The 18318-nt window shown below is 46.6% G+C and overlaps 1 pseudogene; it reads right to left on the bottom strand.

Moving 5' to 3' along the window:
• Positions 1 to 84: 84 nt before the first annotated feature.
• On the bottom strand, positions 85 to 17639 carry LOC148914078 (uncharacterized; annotated as a pseudogene).
• Between the last annotated feature and the right edge of the window lie 679 nt (positions 17640 to 18318).

Here is an 18318-nt window from a genome sequence, read left to right as displayed (position 1 = left end):
TGGTTTGTGTGTAGCCGATTTGGACAAAGCTTTCCATTTGGCCTTTCCCTTTCTGCTCGATTCTTATGAGCTCCTTAGCCGCATCTACGAGGAGAACGACACCGGTAGCAATGTTACAATAATGTTGCTATCTGACGAAAAGGGATCCTTCATCAGGCCAGAGGTAAAACAGCTTAATATCTTCTGCACGTCTTCTTCATATCGTTGTATTCTCTTGGATGTGGCCTCCTTGTGCGTCCCTACTCTGTCTGAATCATGATTGGTGCCAAACATCTCCTTGACTGCCGAAGTGATCGCTGCTCTTTCGTGGCTTGTAAAAAACCATCTTTGGAGTGCGTCTGACTTTTGACTGATGCCGATAATCCCTACTTTAGATTTCGAGTCTAAATTGATCGATTGTTCTAGTGCCATATCAGTCCAAACCTTGGCGAACGATTGTTCTGACCGGCTGACTGCTTGTTGCCCTTCCAAAAACTCTCTATAGACTTGAGGATTATTCTGCTCGAGTTGCTTCATATCAGCCAGGTACACGGGCAGCCATCTAGCGTAGTTAGGCCTGTCGAATGCGAAGAAGTGGGACATCATAGCGGATGTTGCTGCAAGATGGAGATTCCAATTTCCGGTCCTTTCGGCCTTGATGAACTGGAGCAAAGTAAGGACCATGCTAACATACTGATTCCAGAAAGCAAATAAATCTGAGCGGCTACTTTCGGTGCTTCTAAACCGTTCAAAGTCCACCATGAGGTCTTGCACATTGGATGAAAGAGCCTTAGCTTTGTCTTGGACCATGCTGTCCTTGTTACGCAATGCTATATGAAAGGAAATGACCTCTGAGATGACAGCGTCCGCAGCGTCTGCGCCGTCCTGGTTTTCTGATTGGCGCCATTTCAAAAAAGCTCTCCATAGCAGACGGAATAATGCTTCCATTGCCAGTTTATGAGCTCTGATGCCCCAGTTGTAAGTCTTTCCTTGCATCAGGGCGTTAGCGCTGCCAAGTGCAAAAGTTCCAGAGTCGACAAATAGATCTTCTAGGCCTGACATGTAGCAGCAGTAAGGGGGACTCGCGGAATCCAAATCGCCAAGCATCGAATTTCACGGGTATTGCCCGCGTTTCAGGCCCCTCTAAATGTATGCGTCGGCAGCGGGTATTACCCGCGCGATGATTCCCTTACTGCTGCTGTGTTTGCGAAATCTATGTATTAAGTTAAAATATTTGTGTCGCAAACGAAGGTTAAAATATTCCCTAGATATAGATGGACAACATCGCGCGCATTCAAAACAAAACTGTACGTAGGTTACGAACCCAGGTATTGGATCGTTTGGACGCCGACTTCGCCTTCACGACATTCACAGAGGGAGACACAGAAGAAATCATGGATGAAGAAAGAGCCGAAAAGATAATAGACCTGATGCCTGAAGGTAACTACCGTTTACAGTTAACGTTTATAAAGTATTACGACGGCGACTGGGTAATAGAAAGAGGCCGTAACCCTATTCGGGCGTCTGGTAAGCAGAACCTGTTTGTCTTAAATAAGCAAACGCGCCCCGGAGCGCTGGTAGGCATCGACGCGCTGTTCTACGAGGTTGCTTACCCTGTTACGGTAGTTATCTACGGTGCGTATGAGATCAAAGAGCCAGACGTTAGGAAACTCAAGCCAATGCGACATCCCGGCAACTGCGTCGGGAAACTGGTAAGGGAATTCTTTGAAGATTCCGCCCGCGGAGGTAAGTTAACTCCGAAAAGAAAAGAAGCCATCAGGAAATGGGAAAACGCCACCTACAAAGCTGGGGCTACGATAGACAACATAAAGAAATTAGAAACCCTCTTAGAAAGGCGCATACACGTGAAAGACATCACAGACGGGTACATTTACCCTGGGACACATAAATACGGTGGCAGAGGTGCTCCTATAGTCATCTACCAGCATAACGGACACGCTTGGCGAGAACTTCGATTCCCGCGAAAGAAAGAAACCAAGGTCTACGAAACCTCCCCGTTGGTGAACTTGATTCATGAGAACTCGATATGGTTCATGGATTCGGAAGGAAGCCAGTTTATGACCCAAGACGGCACTTTGTATCGCCCGGAAATCGAACACCAGCGCATCCAAAGCGCCTGTGAAACCCTTGGGGAAGACTTCTCAGACGAGGTCCTCAGCTCTCGTAGTTTGGACTTCTTAGCCGCGAAAAAGAGAAACGGCTGGAAACCTACCCCAAAAGAGTTCAAAGACATAGCCAAAGCCTGCGTAGAACACGGCCACGGCGGTCTTTGGAACATGGAGTACGACGAGGAAGAATACGTGTCCTTAGACATGAAGCACTGCTATCCTGCGTCATTTAAAGGTCTTGGCGATTGTAAGGAATATTACGACCGCTACGGCCATCCAGATTCACAGTTCTTTCGTGTGTCCTTAGACGGCAGCTACGACGCGCCAGCTACGGGGTTCGTCAGATTAACGTCTTGGAAGTTGGCTAAAGACTTGCACCCCATAATTTACGCATGGTACGGGAAGCATCTACAAGAGAAAGAATGGATACCAGTGCCATTGTTAAAGTTCTTTGAAGAGCGTAAGCTCCTGAAATACACAGCGCATGAAGCCATACTTTGCCATAGCGCCTACACGAAGTGGCTCCCAGAGCACAACCCAACCGCCCGAATTGTCATAGGCAAATTTACCCAGGGCGCTAAGGAGGGAGAGAAGCACATGCAACGGCGTTTAATAACAGACGAAGGAGAGTTAAGCTTCCTCATTAAAAGAGCCCACGATCAAGGAACGATGGTGTCTGTAGAGAAATGGGATTACCTCGTAGAAGATCAGCTGCACGAATGGAATGCGCTGTGTTATTACCAGGACCATCGACCGCAATATTATCACCTCCGCGCCAGTATGCTCGCATATGCGCACATTAACCTTCTCGCAATGCTCTTGCGGTTTGACAAAGAAGACATTCCACCCGTAGCCACGGATTCCCTATACGTGAAACCGCACGTATTGGAAAAGATGAAGGAATTCTACACTGCCGACGAACTCGCAGAAAGTGGCCAGTGGCGCGTCAAAGATGAGGAGATAAGAGCCTGGAGGGCACGTGTAGAATATCACGGAGAACACACCCGCGGTTCCATTACGCCGACGGAAGAGCCACTGCCCTCAGTTGCGGACCCTATTTCCTACCAACGCTTCTCTTACCTTTACGGTACGGGAGGTAGCGGTAAGACGACGCGTGTGTTAGAACTCTTTCCTAAGATAAAGGTGCTAACGCCAACACATCGTTTGGAGAGATAACTCTGCGAAATGGGCCACGACGCGCAAACTTACCACAGCTTCTTTCGCTGGAATGGCCAAAAGTGGGTGCCGGAAGCCATCCACGACATACCTCCCGTGATACTTTGGGATGAAATCTGTACCGTGCCCTTAGAAATCCTGCAGGAGTTCGTAGACTTCCTCCGTGGAAAATGCCAAGTCGTATTTGCCGGGGATCCATGTCAACCACCTCCTATAGCCGGAGAAATGCCCCATGAATGGTTAAAAGAACTAACCACCAAAGGTGGTTACTGTGAAGAAATTAACACAGACTACCGTAGCAAGGATCAAGTGAGGAAATTAAAGGCAGAATTAAGGGGCCTTAGCGACGCCGAACAATCTAAGGTGTTACGTAAGAGGGTACGAGCAAGGTCTTACGAAGACTTCCTGTATTCTTGGCATCCTGAGGATTTGGTGTTAAGCAGTAAGCGCGCAGCACAGTCGCGCATACAGAAAGACTTACTCAAAATACACCAGGAGCGGTTCCCTAGTCATTTGGTGCCCGTTTGTTATAAGCCGCGTGACACCCGTATGCAAAGAAAAGATGTCTTAGTACCCGGTACCGACATCCAACTGCAGAACGCAGTAACGCACGACAAAGCCTGGGTGCCCATAGAAAAGGTGGAAAAAATAACCTCCCAACCAGACTGGCGCTTAGGCTATTGCATGACGGTCCACAGCGCGCAAGGGCTTACCATAAAAGAAACCTTATGGATCATAGACCAGCGGCTGTGTTGGAGCAACCTTATCTACACCGGCGTAAGCCGCGTGGAGTATGCCAAACAGTTAAAAAGAGCCTGGGGTCCACAATTGCGCTACGATAAAACGCCAGAGGACGAAGCTAAGGAGAATATCGCCAGGAAGCTCCTTCGCTACAAGCGCCACGACGAAGGAAAGGGGTTAAAGTTCGACTTATGCGTGGACGACATCTACGAGAAAGGCGCCCGCTGCGCAAAGTGTAACATACCTCTACTATGGAGGTTTGACCCGAATGACGATCAGCAGTTCTCCGTGGATCGCATAAATAATAAACGCGGGCATTGCAGAGGCAATGTAAGACTGACATGCCTAGCGTGTAATCGGGCGCGTGGAGCAGCACTACTCTGAGTCTTTGGGGACTATGAGCAGCTCTTCCTTGACGAATCCACGACTTGGGCCATTTAGGTAATACAACACGGGTTGCCCTTCCTTGGTGACGGACTTCGAAATCTCATACGTTTCCAGAGACCAGTTAGGATCCGTGGCTCTCTTACTGCCACCTTCAAGTTCCCCCGGCTGATAGAGGTATCTGACCACTATGTCGCGGGGAAGCTTTTTTTCCTTCAGTCCGACCGCCCTTGAGCTTCTGACGTAGGACTTGTGTTCCACGTGTTTCTTTTTCATAGCATCCTTGGGTTTTATTCCCGTAGCCCTGGCTACCTCGTTGTTTAAAGCTGCGACGACCTGGGGGAGCCTCTGAGTCCATTCCCTGTTGCGTTTAGAGGGATCTTCCAGCTCTTTCCAATACTGGTATCCAAAGAGGCGCTCGGCCAGGGTCTTATTGAATCTTTCAACAATGCTCTGATCCTTGTGGTACTCTGCTTCGGCTCTCCTAATCTTAGTGCTGTGGTCTTTCAGGGTTTTAGTAACCACGCCCATGAACTCTGTCCCCGCATCCACTTGCAGCAGCTTAGGCCATTTCAAAACGCGCTTATAAATCCTACCTAGGGCTTCTGCGACTTCCCCAGAATCCTTGCTGGTTATGGGTTCGGCGTCCTTGTATCTGCTTGCGATATCGACTACGGTCAAAGCGTATCTATAGGTCTTTCTTCTTACCTTATCGTGCGGTAAGAAAAGCAAATCCGCCTGATGAACTTCATTGGGGGCATTTACGGTGAAGCTGGGCCTGGGAATGTACTTAGGCACGGGAAGATAGACCTGTCAGAGGGTTTGTTTTCTTAGCCAGTTCTTAGCCGTTTCTTCTGATACCCTGGCCGCGGTCGCGAGTTTCTTGATAGCCGACGCTCCTCTCCAATAGCCTTCAGGCCCATAGTAAATCCTTTTGAGTTTGTCCTCTACGCGGCCCATTATATGAATTCCAAAACAAGATTGATCTTGCGTCCGTTAAAATCCACCGTCTCTCCCTCCACTTTAATGGTGATGTTTATGCTTTCTACCAAATTAGACAAATCATAGCACAACGAAATGGGAGTGTATTCTACTGGGTCAAATGGATTACCTTTGGGCAGAAACTTGGACATAAGAGAAGACTTTTCTCCATTGCTGTAACTATTGACCAAGTCGCAATAGACTTCGTAAGAGGATGCGACTTTCCATTTCACGGGTATGGCTGTGTTGGTAATTTCCTTGCCTGGAACGCCCAGTAAAGATCCCAATGCGTCGTATTTTCCTAGGGTTACCGAAAAATTGTTTGGTAGATTATGTTTGAAGGTCATTTCGTGCGGCAATCCTGTGGTGAGAGTATGACCGCGTTTGGCGAGCTCCTTAGCAAGGGTGATTGGTGTGTAATGTCCATCGGGTAGCATTACGCCTTGATAATTGCCGACGCCTTTATGCACGGTGACCATACCATTGACTAAATTATACCAAGAATTATACATAGAGCAACTAACCAGACGAACCTTATAGGCTTTGATGGGGGGATTCAAGTAAGTGGTAAAGTCATTCTTGTCGCTTTCCAAAAAGACGATCATATATTTCAGGAAACACAGTTTCCTTCTAGTGATCTGAGCGCAGCTCAGAGCAGATACGGCAAAGCTACGCCTACGGCCAGCCCTGCAACTCCTACGAAGACCAGCTCATTGTCTTTTTGTTTCTTAGAAGGCTGGTAGTAATTCTTAAACTGGGGCTTTCTCATTCTAAAGTCGGGGTGTGCTTGCGCATAGAGCTTAAAGGCGTAGTCTGTGTTTTCGAAGTTCTTATCCGCCTGCATTTTGTCTTGGTAATCCTTGTCCAACCAATCCCTGTAAGCTTGTCTTTTTTCATTCCAAGCCGCCACGTCCCTTTGATACTTTTCCAGCGCTAAATGATGCCTTTTCCTTTCGGCGGCTAATTCTCCGCTTTTGTCGCCTCTAACTAATCTATCCAAATATTGACCACCATAATTAGCTCCAGTGAATGCTAAAGCTGCAATGACTCCGCCTACAAGCAAGGTAGCCATTTATACATTAGGAATGTACTTTTCCTTCTGTAGGTAATTCTTTGCCATGATAGCCCCGCCAACGGCAGCGGTCATCTTGGCAAAGTTAGCGAAGCTCTTGCTTGGGTCTTCAGTAAAGTCTTCTTTGAGCACTTTCTTACCTACCCAACCAATGCCCACAACAATGGAAGTAATGATAGCAGCCTCTTCAACAGTTTTCAATAACGCGGTTGACATTATATTACAGAGCGAGAAGGTTATTACTCCATCACGGGTATTTTGCTTCTAGGCTCCTGCGTCACATGCACGGGTTCTACCTTTGGCTTTGCTGCCTTCCATTGTAAGTAAAGGCTACCTGCTGCTATGATGACTCCCAACGCGCCAATGACGTACCCAGGATTAATAAAGGATTCCTCTTCTTTCTCTTCCACCTTTTCATCTTTCTTTGCTTCGTTCTTATTCATCTCCGCGAGCTTCTTTCCGGCAGCGACTCTGCCTGGAGATTTAGCCTTGGTAATCTTTTGCTCGGGTTCCTCCACCTTTGATTCAGCTTCACTCATTTATATCTAAGGACTTGAAGGACTTGCTAAGTAACTTAAGGTAACCTGGGTAAGTACTTGAGAAGGACTTGATAAGTACTTGAGAATGACTTAAGTAAGTACTTAAGGACGACTTGACTAAGTACTTGAGGCGACCTGGGTAATTCCTGAGGACGACTCGACTAAGTACTTGAGGCGACTTGATCAGGTACCTCAGCAAGTGCCGCCTGGAAGACCCTCTCGACTTCTCTGTCCTTCTTGAAGTCCTTCCAAGACGTCGTAAGTTCCTTCAAGTTGACATGCTGAGCTACGTGAAGTGCCGCAGAGGCGACTGCCATTAACTTACCACACTTCAACGACAGCCACACGCAGGTTATCTTAAGTTCTTGGGCGATGACATAGTCCTCGCTTATGTCCTTCCGCAGTTGCTCCACGTCGTCTATGGGCAGCGCAAGTCCAAGCAATTTAGTCGCAAGTCGGATAGCGGAGTCTGCTACGGCGTCCGTGGTCTTACTTGCAAGGGCAGCCTCATACCTCTTATGGAACTTCTTAACCTCTTCTTCTGACAACTTGTTAACTTGCTCATGGGTAAGTTCCTTGCCTATCATTTCTTTACACTTCCCCGAAGACACAAGGATGTTGAGTTGTTCCTTGAGGTTACTTTCATCTAACTGCGTGGGGACTTCATCTAAGAGCTGCTCAATCTCCATATACATTAGGAATCATAGATTCCAACCGTGTAGGGAAACCTCAAAGAGAAGATCATCTTGGAATGTTGGTGCGTTTTTAAGTGCCGCATGTATTCGTGTAACTGTTCCTTGGATATCTCACCGCCGTAGTCGCTTAAGATGGTTTCCAGGTCTTGACTTACTTGGAGTATAAAATACGACAAGTGAACCTATGTTTTCCCTGAAGGGCTTAGAGACGCTGGTAAGCTGATGCGAGAGCAACCAAACGCTAATATTGTCGTGTCTGCCGATAAAGGCAAGCTTCACCAATTCGGAGGTGCGTCTTTTTACGTCGTCCCCACAGGCAATGTCATCCAGTATGAGGAGGGTTTGCGTATCTTTAGGGAATTGTTTGTGCCAGAACTTAAGATGTCCAGATAACTCGTTAGGGTCTAAGATATCCACAAAGAAGTCGTCATCTTTCACTCCTATGCCCGTCGAGGTGCGGTTATTCACGTAGGTGGGGCAAAGTAGCACGATATAGTCGAAACGGTATCTAAAGGGTCCTAATAGCTGCTCTACCACGAATTGGGTCTTTCCGCAGCCGGTGGGTCCTACTATCAGAGCGTTACAAGGCATGTGATCTGGGTTCATTTATATCCCTTCTTTCGAAGGGAACTTGTTCCCTGATATATATGGAGCCCGTGGAAGCAGTTAAAGCAATGGGTAGCGTCGTCAAAGAAAAGTCGGACCTGGAGAGGACGGTCGAAATGCAAAGGGAGGAGATAGACCGGCTGAATGGACGCGTAAAGGAGCTATATAATGAAATGTGCGGTCTGAAGCGCGCAGAACGGTTTGGCGCGCTGATAACTATGGCGGGCTGGGCTAAGGAGTCCGTTAAGGACTTCATGAAATATCCCATGTAAGTATGAAAGTCATTAAATGATGCCTTAGGATGTTGAGGATAAAGTTGTTATCTTGTTAAGTAGGGTACGAAACTCCTCAAAAAAAACCCCGCAGGATGTTGAGGATAAAGTTGTTATCTTGTTAAGTAGGGCTGGAAACTATTCTGAGATGCCCATAGAATGTTAAGAAATGCGTTGTTATCTTGTTAAGTAAGGGTGTTAAATGGAGGCTAAAATATAGTTAAGTATATATGGACTGTTTGATGTGTAAGAGGGTGTTTAGCACCAAGCAAAGACTGCAATACCATGTTCGGCATGGAGTTTGTACGAAGAAGCCAATTAGTAAGGTTTGTAAGGATTGTAATAAGGAATTCAGCACCGTTCAAAAGATGCAGCAACACCAGGAAAGACGCGTCTGTAGAAGCGCCTGTAAGGATTGTAATAAGGAATTCAGCACTCGTCAGGAAATGCAGCAACATCTGAAGAGAGGGGTTTGCTGTAGGACTAGGCAGTGTAGTTTCTGTGATAAGATACTTAGCAGCCGCCAACGTCTTCAGACACATAGAAAGAGGCATGAGGAGACTTATCGATTCCTCTTTAGGACCTATGACATGGAAGGAGTGGATTGTTACCAGTGCGGTGATGTTATGAATTGTGAACATAAAGAGGAATATCTAAGAAATAGGATAGACTACCATAGGAAGATAAGCAGAGCGCTGCCCCGCTTTGATGCGTTAGAAGGTGTCCCATGGACTAACAGGGAATACTGGAGGCAGCAGTGTGAGATATGTGGATGCGTAAGAGAAGAGGAACACATCCATAACTGCTTAACAAGATGACAACTCCATCCTCAACATTCTACAGGGGTTTCTGAGGAGTTTCAGACCCTACTTAACAAGATACTTAACCTTATTCTTAACATTCTACAAGGGTTTCTGAGGAGTTTCAGGCCCTACTTAACAAGATACTTAACCTTATTCTTAACATTCTGTGATGGATATATGATAGCCTACGCAGCAGTACTAATCACCCTTTCAATATATGGACTGTATTACGTGCGAACCCCCTGCTGACTGCATCGTTAAAAAAGAGTCGCCGACCCTCATTGTCGACGAACCCCACTTAAACGACGCACTTACCCGCATAGGACCGAAGGAAGGATGCACTTTGCGACGTCAAAGGCCCAGCGGCCATCCTTCTTACCATACGACCTCAGATGCGTGAACTCCTGTCCTTCGATGACGTAACGAACGCGATCCGGCGCCCACAGGCTGTACGTGACACCCTCATGCGCCAATAACAACCGTAGCCTGTCAATATCGTCAAGGGCTACATCATTTTTTATTTCGTAGGTAACACCCTCCTTTAAGTCTCGCCAGTGTATCTGCCTCACAGCATTAAACGTGATATATTCTATGAAATATCTTTAAGTGCGTCTTTAAAGTGTCCGCGTTCCTAAAGCGCTTGCCGCACCACCTACAAGGCAGGCGAATTCCTCGCGCATACTCCGTGATGCTCCTGCAGATGCTGTCGTAGTCGTTCCTAATGAGCACCTTAAATCCATTTTCCTTGTAGCCGTCTAAGAGGCGGCGTTGATCCTCAGACAATACCCCGTTGCCTTTCGGAGTCTTCAGCTCGATGCAGAATCCACGGTATCGCCTGTGAGCATTAAGGATGAGCAGATCAGGTTGACCGCGTTGATATCCTTTCTGCCAGCACTTTATGCGCTTGCCGTCGCTGTCCTTCAGTTCGCCTAGGCCGGGCGTTACTAGCATTTGAGGGTAATACTTCCGAATGTAATCCACCACCTTTTTATGCAAGTCGAATTCGTTTTCTATTTTAAATACCAACTTGTTAGGACTGTTAAAGCGCTTGTCTAATTCGTACTTACCAGTCTTCCTTAGCGCGGGTAGGACTTCCTCGAATATCCAATCTTGTAATTCCACGGCTTTAGGTAGCTTGGAGCTAAATATTAGTTGATACAGGCCAGGCTCTGATATAAATAAGGAACGTGGGTGCATAGTAGAAGCATAACGATTCGTTATGTTCATCTCGCCCAGCCTTTTCTTGTTTTTCTCAGATACGTGGTCGCTAATAGCCTTAGCCGTGTTCTCATAGTCCAACGCAGCAGCCACTTCCTTCGCCTTAAAGTACAAAGTTTCGCCTTGCACTATGCATTGCAGTTTGGTGTTGTTGTTTTCGAAGACGCGTAACATGGTATATCTAAGAAATATTTTAATTTTTTTAGGGTAATTGAGGCACGAAGTTATCAATAGGCGACGCTTTTCAATTGGTTCCTTTCTACGCTCAGTTGCGCGTCAGACACGACAAAGACGTAGCAGTTTATCTTGTCGCCGTCACCCGCGGAGGCATTCTTTGTGCGCTTGATCTCCAACGTTATGCCATCCTGTGTATTTACTAGGCGTAAACCCTGGCCATGTAGGTCTTCGTCGTTCGTCGTGCGCATAGCGATCCATAACGCATATTTATCCTTAAAGAATTCCTCAGGACTAATTTGGTCGCCAAACTTACGCATTGCCTCCCTGTACGCGTCTGCGGGCTTTATTCCCTGGGAGTAAACCTTGTTTGGAACGCCGTTGACATTCACCCCCACGTTAGTAATGTTGGGGTTATGAAAGGCTTCGGAGTCGCGCTTACCGGCCTCATAGGGCTTAGCAAACACCAACATCAACCCCGTGAGACTTCTTCGGGGGAGGTTAATGCTTTGGTTGATAACCTCGTCCGTCTTATCCAGGAAGCTGAACGTCTTATACATCACTACGTGGTCGTAAAGGAATGCCTTGCCGGCGCTGTATTCCATGCCGGCGCTACGGGCCAGCTCTTCGCTGTATACCGTTTCGTAATGCAGCTCTAAGTTGGTGATAGAATAGGGATCAACGGCCCCGCTAATTGCGCTGTCCATTCCTCCAATGACGTTCGTAGTGTCCGCCAAGGTTACTTCAAACTGTAACTCGGATAACTGCCTGGGGTAATACACACCATGGTTCGTAATTACTTCGAAATCCAAAGGGATAACGTACTTGCTACCATAGGCGGTCTTTACCCTCGTCGCGTCTGCTACTGCGGTTGCTCCACCGGAGTCCGTAGGCGCCGGGTTGGTATCGCTGCGAAGCTTACGAAGAATAACGCTTCCAATTCCCTGCTCTATCTTTTGTGCACGGTCGAAGGCTGTTAGCCACAGATCCTTATACGTGGTGTACAGATCGTACCTATTTAAGTCCAAGAGGGATTCCCCGGCAAACTTGATTCTCATCTTAGAAACAAGGTTCCTGCCCACGTTATTGACGGTATAGCGCTTGTCCTTGGTGCTTGGTTGTATTGCTAGGTCAAACCTTAGCGCCAGGGTACCGGGAACCAATACTAGGTTATCCGTTAGGCGGGGCACGCCTACGTACAGCGTCTCCCCTGGCTTTGCGCTGCTGGGCGTGAATGTAACCCGGTGAAAGGTGCGTTCCGCTTTCAGTCCGCCAACCTGCTTAGGCAATACGTTGGGGTTTAACTTTGAGCTTATCATATAAAATGGAAGTAGAAGGAACGGATTTTGACCCCACCACTGAAGAAGGTCAAGTCGACATTAACGATGAAGAATTTGATGAATGGACTAAAAACGCGGAGGCAAAGCCTTTGTTTTACGACATGGCTTTGGCAAGCAAGTATGGCAGTAGGTGGAGAAGCTTCAAGGCAGCCTTGAATCGCATGTGGCAATCAAAAAACCGCGGCCCCGTTCCTGAGTACTTGGAACTTCAAAACATAAATGAGGAACCCGAACAAGAAACCGTAGAGTGGGCAACGCAAGAGCTAACGCAGCGCTATTCCCGCTTTGAGGCTGATGACGTAAGGCTTACCGAGCGTGGCGGCAGAGTCCTCATAAGCGTCCAAGACCTGAGATTTCCTGACAAAGACCGCTGGACGAAACCACAACCCCTCTTTGATGAGAATGGTGACGTTAGGGGCGACGTCTCAAGATTAAGAGGTTTTCAACTAGCTACCCGAAGCGCGTTAGAAAGGTTGGCAACCCTGAATGAAAAGGTTGCGTTAGAAAAACGCGCCGAGGAACTACAAGAAACGTTGGAAGAAAGGGAAGCAGATTACATGAGACAAAACCGACTGCTCCTCGATGCTCAAAAGAGAGAAATCGACGACAAAAATCAACAAATAACAGAAATGAGAGAACAAAGAAACCACGCCCAACGCGAAAGAGACCAGGCTCAAAGGGCCTTTGAACTTGTCCTGCAAGACTTGGACTTAAGGGGCGAAGATGTTAAGGACTTACAAACTACCATAGCCGGCTCTTTAGAGGAACGGCGGCAGTTGGTTGCTGAAATCAACATTAAAGAGGAGCAAATTCGGCAAATGAGCCAGGCCATTGAAGACTTAGAGGGGCAACTGGAGCGGCAGCAGGAGGTAATTAATGACCAAACTCGTACTGAAGAGGAAAGGGAGGCTGCCCAAAGGGAAACAGAAGAACTAGAGGTACGCCTTGCGAAATTACAGGCACAAAAAGAAGGCCTGGAAAAGGAGTTGGGGCTTACCACCAAGGAAAAGGTAAAAAGAGCCCTTTTGAAGTATGGCGTTCCCCTTGCATTCGCAGTCGGTATTAGCAGCGTACTAGGAGTAGTCTTGTCCGCGCTTAAGGCTACAGGCGCGGGGGTAAAGAAATTAGGCAATGGGCTGACGGACTTGGGAAAAAAGATGGCAGCCGGTCTTCCTGGGCTGCTTGGTAGTGTTCTTGGCCTGGCACTTAGAGCCGGCGGTGAACTGTTGAAGTTCGTGGGGAATAACATTTGGATATTAGTCGTAGCTATTGGGGTGGTACTTCTGAAGAAGATGAAGGCTTGATCTTATCCTTCTCATCGGACGGTGTCCTGCTTTGAGGATAATGAAAGACAGTATTAGCGCCGACCTGGTAATTCGGAACCAACGGCAACACACTCATGGTAGAAATGGGCTTATGACTCCAGGCTGCATTAGCGGGCCTGCGACCTATGCGATTTATTCCAAACTTGCCGTCATCAGAAGTAACTTGCAACTTAGCATATTTACAATTGGCTAGCATATGAAAAGTCACTGGCGTTAGGTCTTCAGTGGACCCAGTGTAGGGCTCCATCGAAAAATGGGTAACTTTCCTGGTGTTCGTTGAAGTTCGATAAGGAAGCAAGGGCTTATTATTCTCATCGATAAGCCTAAACCCCACATTCGCATGCGTATTTGCATTAATGCTAATAGTGCAAATGACCAATGCAGTCCCCCCAACCTCAACCCACATTCCAACGTCATACCAAGTGCCGTTGTCATATCCCTCTTCATCTAAGCGGTGGGCATAGCGCGTTTCCCTCACGTATGGATTCATATATTACAGCAAACATAGTTTGCTTCGATAAATTTGCTTCTAGAGACTCATTACCGTCAAAGTGCTGATGGTCATGTGGTTATAGACAGTATTCCTTTGATTTTCTATGCTATTTATGCAAACGCTCCCGGAGTCATCTACGCGCATTTGTAGCTTTACTTTCCCGTGGCAGTCGGCGACCATATGAAAAGTCCAAACGGAAAGATTCTCAGAGCTATTCGTTGGTGGCTCTACTGAAAAATGCGTAGGCTCTCTGTTGTTCGTCTTCGCGCGCATGGGCTGTAATACTCCATAGTCGTCGCAGAAACGAAATCCTACGTTCGCACTGCTAACGGCTCCCAAAGAAATGCTGCATAATATCAACTTCTTTCCCGAGTAGTTCAAGTCTACGGACATCCCCGTGACATCAACCCAAGATGCTTGGGTGTATTTTTTCTCGCCTGTGTAAGTCGTGTAAACGCAATCCACTCCAGCTACGTAGGGGTTGTTCATCGCCATATATAATAACTCAGACCAACGCCTGCGGTGGCTAAGCCGGCTTTTAATAAGTTATGGTCATATTCCTCAGGTATCGTAGGCAAAACCTTCTTTCGCTTCTTAACTGCGGGTAGCTTCGTTTCGCGTGACGGTTTTGGCTCCTCTACGAAGTGAGGAATGCCCTTGGTAGTATCAGAGTTCACGTCATTCACCCCAAACTTCATATCCTTAGTAGCTCGCTGAAGTTTGTTGTTATAACCCACAACGGAATTGGCGTTGATAACCAAATTACTTGGCATTAACCAACAACCAGGACTCAAGGCGTAATCTAACCGCACTTTAGATTGCTGCACCGCTAATTGATATCTTTGAACTGACTTGGATATGTCATTTTCTATTATTGCGGACTCAAATAAAGTTAGGAATTATTGTTGCGTTTCCCGCGAAGCACCTTGGGAACCAACAATGGGGCTGCGGGTATTTACCTGCGCTCCTAAGATGCAGTAGACGAATGCTTCAATGCTGCGATTAATCCTGGCTAGGTTTCTTAGGCCTTTTCCTTTTAATAATACAAACGGATCCCAAGGACTGGGGTAAATCGTCTCAATTCTGTCAATCAGCGTAACGTCATTCTTGCGACCACCCAAGTCGTAAAACTTTAGGACCCCGGGGTATTTTTGATGATACATGTCTGCCGGACGCACGCCGTCAACATGCCAAGCATAGATAATGCCCAAGCCATGCGTGGCGCCCTCCCGATAACGAAAGTCTCTTTGCTGCGGCTTAAACTCATTCATTAGCCTTTCTAGGGCAGCGGAATCGTAGTGGTTATCCATTCGATTGAATGGCTTTTCCCCCGGTAATGGTACATTAAGCTCCTTCAATATCCGCGGCAACCCCGCAGCCCTTTGTAGCCGCCCAGACGGCAAAGTTTAACTGCTGCGGCCAGTACTTAAAGTTAGGCCCCTTTAACCATTCGTGGGCTTCTTTTCCTGAAGTGTGCGTAAGGTTAAAATCCTTAAAGATATCCCTTATTACTACGTCAAACGTTTGCTTACCCACTGGAATCTTTAAATGCGTCACTATCTTATCAAAGTCGTTTATGCCGCCTTCGGCATCGTAAAATGGGTAATCCTGGTTGGTTATTAATAGATTCTTTGGAAAATTAGGTAGCCTTTCTTTATGCACGGGTTTTGGTGGCTTGGTGGTCGCCTTTGGATCCAAGTCCGCATTACTGTACATTCTTTCGCCGTTGAAGTAAATCCCATCGGGTCTCCTTTCGAACTTACTAGGGTCTGCATGCGGAAACATCTTCCTAAAGGCCCTCCAGTTGGCATAATCCCTGTTATCATGATGTGGCTGCTCCTCAATATCATTCCCAAATCGTCGTACATTAGTATATATAATGGATGTTATACCATCAGCACCTCAGTTGTACCCAGATGTTCCCAATTATCACACTACAACACCCATTGAAAATGCAGAGAACTTTCGTTTGAATAAAGCAAATTTAATACTGGCTTACTTGGAAGGGCAGACGAAACACTACGAAAAAGTCCGAAAAAAGTACTTCAGAGCCCGTAGCACGCTACATAAGATTTCGATAACTTCAGGATCCATATCTGTTGTGTTAACAGGCTCCGGCGTTGCTACTTCGCTTACTGGACCGGGAATAATTGTTGGAGTTCCTTTGGCCGGCGTTGGGGCAGCCTGTGGTATCATTTCGGCTGTTGCTACGGGCATTATGAAACAGTTGTCAAGCAAAATATCCAAGCATGACACGACAATAGCTCTGTCAAGGGCTAAAGTAAATACAATTACCGACCTTGTCTCAAAGGCTTTGCGTGACAGAAAGATAGACGACGTAGAATTCTCGCTTATTCTGGCCGAAGAGGAAAAGTACGAGAAATTAAAGTCCGACATAAGGAACAAAAAAACAGTCGTAAAAGATCTTTCCGAGGAATCTCGCAAAAAGATCTACCAAGAAGCGAAAGAAGAGCTTCAAAGAAAACTCGCTCAGTAAATATTTGCTTTGAAAAAAGCGAGACAGGGTTTTGTTTACATATCGAACGTCAGTCTGGAAATTACGCGTAATCAACGTCTTATGCCATAAGATTTATGCTAATTACTCATCTTATGCCATAAGATTTATGCTATTCGCTTATCTTATGGCATAAGATTCACTATCTTCTTGGAATCCATCCTAACAGGGGGTGGCTGGGGTCTATTTCGTAAAATATTTCATAGATTACGTCAGGGTAATAAGGAATATCCTTATTCAGCCGACAAAACATCCACTCGGCTTTTGTCATATCAGAAACCTCGGGAATAGACTTACCGGTAATTTCAGACAAAAGATAGGGAATAGCTTTGTAATATTTCCCTAGCTTTAATTTTTTCAGCGTTTTCCGTAGACTTTGCGGGGTTGGCTCTTCTAAGTGGTCTATGATTTTCTTCTTTACTTCGGTGTCTAAATATACCGGTCGTAAACCCCGGATATGACTTATCCAGTCCCTAAAGTATTTTATTCTCTTATAAGGTGTTTTCTTACGACCTCCATTGGCGTAATATTGCTCTCTGGTAGCATTTGGTACGGCATTACGAATATTTTTACCACACTCGTAACACTGTGCTGACGTGTCATCTTCTATCTGCATTTTCTTACCACAACAAACTAACTTCCTTGGTGGCGGGGTAACAAACTTAGGTTTCAAACACTTTACACAGAAGTCATAAACGAATTCTTTACATTCATGCATATATATATCATAGATTTCGCAAACACAGCAGCAGTAAGGGAATCATCGCGCGGGTAATACCCGCTGCCGACGCATACATTTAGAGGGGCCTGAAACGCGGGCAATACCCGTGAAATTCGATGCTTGGCGATTTGGATTCCGCGAGTCCCCCTTACTGCTGCTACATGTGAAATTTCGTCCCTATCACAGAAAGGAAATTAAGAGCGATGTGGAATCCTCCTAGCCTCAGAACTGTTGTTGAAAACTCGTCAGTGTACCTCCACTGGATTTGCTTTGCCTTGCTGTAGATGGCTAAGTCGAGTGTAAGTACTGTGTCTCGCTTTCTTCATTATGGTGTATATGGTGCTGAATTCTGTTGACGAACCATTCATCAGCGGGCAATATCCAATGACGGTTGGTAATGGGACGTCTGCGTGCACTAAAGCGTTGAAGGCACTCCAACCCGGAACGCAATGCTCTCCTCGTGGGATGTCTCTCATGTCAAAGAGCTGTGTCGGTGGCCGGCAAGCGTGACAGCGCCCATACGAACTCTGGGATAGATGATAGATTGTCGAAAGTGGCTGGTGACAGAGATCCACCCTTGAGTTGATTAACAAACGCTGTAACTGATGGGCGCCTTCCGTGGGCTGAACACTCGAGAATGTCATCATCGGCAATGGACGTGTACAAGGACCTTCTTTTGCTTCTATGATCTACTATCACCTCTGATGGTATGTGCGGACCATACACCTTTTTTTGGAATATTGCCAAAGTTGTGGCATGAGTGGTATTTTTGCCGTCCAAGGTTTCTTTGTTCAAATTGTTATTATCTGCAGCGAATTGAACAAATGATCCTTGGATGACATCGGATGGAATGACAACACCACTCTGCTGAGATTTCGCTTGAACTTCTGTTGCGAGGGCTGTATCGACGGCTTCTATTTCGTCGTAGGACGAGCAGTGACCCATACGGTTAAGGATAGAAATAAGTTGTTTGCATGCTATCAAATGGCGAACGGTCATGGCGAGGCCCACGTGCTTAGGCAGTTTAACGCGACCTCGCGTAGAGCAGTGGATGGAGTTTTGGACCTAAGACAAAACTCGTCTTTCATCTGCTTCGTGATTGCAACTAGCCTGGTGGTCTAAGCATTCATCATCCTCCGTGATAAGCCAGCGGAA

The sequence above is a fragment of the Actinia tenebrosa genome, unplaced genomic scaffold (assembly GCF_029948245.1).
Source record: "Actinia tenebrosa isolate PJP-AT-01 unplaced genomic scaffold, QUT_ActTen_1.0 PGA_scaffold0__85_contigs__length_37466705, whole genome shotgun sequence".
Taxonomy (NCBI): Eukaryota; Metazoa; Cnidaria; class Anthozoa; order Actiniaria; family Actiniidae; genus Actinia; species Actinia tenebrosa.
The sequence above is the reverse complement of the archived record's forward strand: the minus strand, read 5'-3'. Positions and strand labels throughout refer to the sequence as shown.